Below are 4472 nucleotides of genomic sequence, written 5' to 3'. Positions count from 1 at the left end.
GGCTTAACCATCGGACTTCAGTGTGGTAAAGCACATCTCCGTGAGCAGACTCTAGCTCGGCGAGAAAGGCTTGGAACTGCCGGTGTTTAAGTCCGTTTGCTCTGATGAAGTTTATGCATGACACCACCACCTTCATGACTGATTCCCACTTCAGAACTTTGCAGCAGAGTGCTTGCTGGTGAATCAGGCAGTGGACTTGTAATGGTGGGGTTAGACCTCTTTCCTCCATTTTTTTATTCATGCGTCCTATAAGCCCCCTCGACGCGCCAACCATACTAGGAGCCCCGTCAGTAGTGATGCTGGCCAGCTTAGACCAGTCTAGACCCAGCTCTCCCATCGTTTGGCACACTTTACCAAAAATATCCTCCCCTGTCGTAGTGCCTTTTAGACTTTGTAGGGCTGCTAGCTCCTCTGACACTTCAAAGTTTGAGCTAACTCAGCGAAGAAAAATTAGCAGCTGTGCTGTGTCCTGTACGTCATTGCTCTTATCCAGTGCTAATGCAAAAAAATCTAATTCTTTCACTTTCTCCTGCAGCTGGGCATATACATTATCCCCCATTTCTTCAATTCGTCTGGTGACTGTACTTGCGGACAGACTCACCGCATTTAAGACATCTTTCTTATCGGAGCACACCTCCTCCGCAACAGCATTCATAAATTTCTTGACGAACTCGCCACCACTGAATGGCCTACCGCTGGTTGCAATCAGTTTAGCTACCTGAAAGCTAGCTCGAACGGATGACTGGTTCAGCTGGGTTTGGCGTACAAATGTATTCTGCTGAGCTGATAGTACACTTTTTAGCTTCGACACTTTGTCTGCTCTCATTTGGCCTTGCAAGCTAGCATACTTTTCTCTGAGGCGGGTTTCAGTGTCGGCGCAGATTGTATTCTTTGAACACAGACACTGTTTCTTGACAGATGAGACAAACAGCCACTTCTTTGCACTGAACAAAAAAATAATCACTTGTCCACTTTTGGTTAAATACCCTGCATTCTGAATCAACCTTTCTCTTTCCCAACCGCTTGGCCATTTTGTCGTCTCTTTTAATTTTTTCGCTTGTTCGCGCGTCACCTGTTCGATCGCGATGGTACGTTATATTGAACGTACCATTCTGTTGGTAGGTGAATTTAACAAATAATTAGGCTACGTTAATAACTAAGGGAAATTTTAGTCTGAAAGCCAATATTTATTATCAAATATAGACATGATATAAGTGAAACCGTATATTTAAAATTAAAATGTCAAAATATGTCTCTGGCATTGTTCAGAGGGCCTGTCCAAATGTGGGGGTGGGCTGCATTCGGCCCGCGGGCCGTAGTTTGGGGACCCCTGCTCTAAACATACAGTATAGGCCAGGGTAACATGTTTAACAATATTTTTCAAATAAGCACATAAGATCACATGTAAATTATTTATTTATTAAAAACAGAAAAAAATCAAATGACCAGGGCAAAGTCACTGACCTGTACCTCTGTGTTATCTAGGTGTTGTAAATTAGATTCAGAATGTATCTGTCAGCATCAGCAAATGTCGCTCCTGATATTAATAAACTGCAAAACAGAAAACAGGCTTAGATCTGCAAGGGCAGAGCACTCTCTCCTCTGATATGAAAGTTAAGCTCTGACTGAAATCCTCTCTTTCCCTGGCAACTTGTACCATCCCGTCAGATTTTGCACAGCATCTGCTACCTTCCTGACTCCGGAGCTATTTAGATTATGAAAAAGAATGAGACAAAAATATTTCACATGGTACGGTTGCAAAATTTTCTTCCTTGCCCTGGTCTGTGTCCAATCTGATTGTAGCCTTTTTCCTTTTTGGATTATTAAAGTTAATTATTTGTTATAGTGATGGCAAATTTGACATTTCAAGTTCAGTCAAGACATTTGCTTAATTAAGTTTTTTTTTTTTACAGTGAGCATTGGCTTGAAAATAGACTCTTTGAAAGGATTAATCTCGTCTCAATTATTAAAGAGCAAAGTATAAATAGACGACTATGCCCATAATGAATAGCTTAGAGGAAGAGAAAACAAAACTGGAGGAAGGGAAAACTAATATAAAATGTATACATCTAACTATGTGCATATGTGTTTGCACATGCATATTTACTCTGCAAAGCACTATGTAAACAATGTATTTTAAAGGTGTTCTATAAATAAATACTATTATATTGTATATTCAAATAGAGGGCAAATGTGACTAAGAATAAAATTGTTCTCTACAGGAAAAAAATTGTGCTTTATAGCAAACAGGTGTGGATAAAATCGACACTTAAGATTTTGATTATTAAACTTTTATTATATATTATTTATTTAATTACATATATACAACACAATAACATTAACACAATAATTCTAAAAAAAAAAAAGCAAAATAAAAAAATACGAGGGAAAAATACAAAATAGAATATATAAAGAGGAAAAATAAATAATTATCTTGTACACTTGGCACAGAAGCTGACTCGTGATGCAAGGATAAAATGACGTAGGCTGCGTTCCCCCGTGACGTCACAAGTAAGTGAGATTGAGGAGGGAGAGGAAGGAAGGAGGAAGGATGAGCGCTATGTAGATAATGTTTCTCTATGTAGCCTGTGATGATCTAAAGCAAAGCAATACAGAGCCTTCTCTAAAAGCCACAAAGCAGTCCGCAAATGTGATGCACAGATTTGCACAATCAAAGCAACATCGCGCTTATATTGAGTGGATGTTATATTTAAACTCTCCGTGAACGGATATTGTGTTAGTTTCTTCGGGTCGTTCCTGCTGGAGCTGCACCGGGCCTTTGCTGTGAGTAAATCGCTTTTACGTTTTGTCTTTGCTTTTTTGAGTTTCGCTTGTGTTTTATTTGATGTAGTAGCTCGCAGCTGTTTTATCCTGCATGTTTAACAGATGTCGTTTGTTTAATGAAAGCCTGTTGTAATATGCTCTGCACGGGACATAAAACTTCACAAACACCGCGCTTATGTAGACGAACTCCAGTACGCTGACGACAGACGCAGCCATGTTAATATGGAAACTTCAGGGAAGCATCTCCACGACAACATTTATTTTTAGAGTAGAAAACGTCATATTGTATGTTATATTAAACAGCAGATAGCGTTATTATAAGAATAAAGCATCAGTGATGCATCTTTATGGGGGTCCGCTGGAAGTCCTTGTCCATGGTGCTGAAAATGTTCCCCAAACGGGACCGTAACCTCTCAACAAACCATTAACCGAGCTAATATCACTTACATGACACTGTATCCGTCTTGTAGAGGTGCGTTTTTCGGGTTAATATCTAAAATATAAGTTAACGTCACAATTAGGATAATCAACAAGCAGAATTTATATTTGTGTAACAATGCAAAGTGTTATTTATCGTTTTATAGAATAAAATAAAAGGGAATATTTAATGTCAAAAGAATTGAATATAAAAATATAGCAGAGAATTTCAATGTGGTTCACGCCAGAAAAATTAAGATTAAAATAGAAGAAGAGTGAATGACTTAAGCAAACGTGGAGTTTATCATATTAAACACCATAAAACAGCATATTTTTAAGTTTTTATCAGGAAAAAAAGAATGTTATTTCATATAAATCATAACAACTGTTTAAAAAGTCTCTTAGTGGTGTCATATATAGTTTGGCTCATAGGTTTACAAATTCCTTGCAATATATTTTTTTAATCATTAAAAAAAAAAAAGTAAAGAAAATAATGAAATTCCTATATTTATCAAATATAAACTTTTTTCAGGAAGATCTGTCATTATCTGATGAAGATTTGACATATCAGACATTCTTAAATGTAGCAAGACAAAAATAATGAATTTTTGAACCTATATATATACTGTATATATATATATACCCTAGAAACCATCTCATTGATGCAGCTGTCACAGTTGTATAAAGTCTTAATGCAGTTTTTACTGCATTTAATATCTAATATATAACAACTGGGACAATTGGGATAATCAAAGCTGAAAATCTATTTGTGCAACAGTGCAATGCAAAGCAATCGTTGTTAGTGCATCATGCAGGTTTGAATTACTATAATCTGTGAAGTGTTGTGCTCGTCTGCTGTGCCTTCTGAATTAATGAGGTGGAGTGCTGTAGAGACATGTTTAAAGTTTAACTGATCCCTCTGATCCTCACCTCCCCGAATCATCTCCTGTCACTCCCTACTGTGAGCCTGGAGAAAATCCCGGTCCCTACAGCCCTACCTCCCTCTCTATCTGTCACTTCCTCTTTCTTTTACTTTATCTATCATCTATATCTGTCTGTCTCTGTCTGTCTATCTATCTGTCTATGTATCAAGTAACACTGACCTCTAGGTTCAAGTGTATTCAAAACAGAAGTCAATACTGATGAAAGTGTGCTCTGTTCAATGCTTTGTCCTCCTGAAATGTTTTTATAAGATGCTGTGTGTGATTGAGTGTGTGTGTGTGTGTGTGTGTGTGTGTGTGTGTGTGTGTGTTATACCCGTGCTGTTATTT

General features: G+C 37.7%; 1 protein-coding gene across 3 annotated transcripts in view; it reads left to right on the top strand.

The window, feature by feature from the left end:
• Window positions 1-1870: 1870 nt before the first annotated feature.
• Window positions 1871-4472, top strand: part of LOC107683297 (gamma-aminobutyric acid type B receptor subunit 1-like) — a 64809-nt gene continuing 62207 nt past the window's right edge. For all 3 annotated transcript variants that reach the window (XM_016479361.1, XM_016479368.1, XM_016479354.1), the window contains exon 1: window positions 1871-2784. The gene's annotated coding sequence lies outside the window, so the exon portion shown is untranslated. The remainder of the gene's footprint in view (window positions 2785-4472) is intronic.

This window comes from Sinocyclocheilus anshuiensis, unplaced genomic scaffold, assembly GCF_001515605.1.
Source record: "Sinocyclocheilus anshuiensis isolate Anshui unplaced genomic scaffold, SAMN03320099.WGS_v1.1 scaffold1170, whole genome shotgun sequence".
Classification (NCBI taxonomy): domain Eukaryota; kingdom Metazoa; phylum Chordata; class Actinopteri; order Cypriniformes; family Cyprinidae; genus Sinocyclocheilus; species Sinocyclocheilus anshuiensis.
Note: the sequence above shows the minus strand (reverse complement) of the source record. Positions and strands in the feature narration are given on the sequence as shown.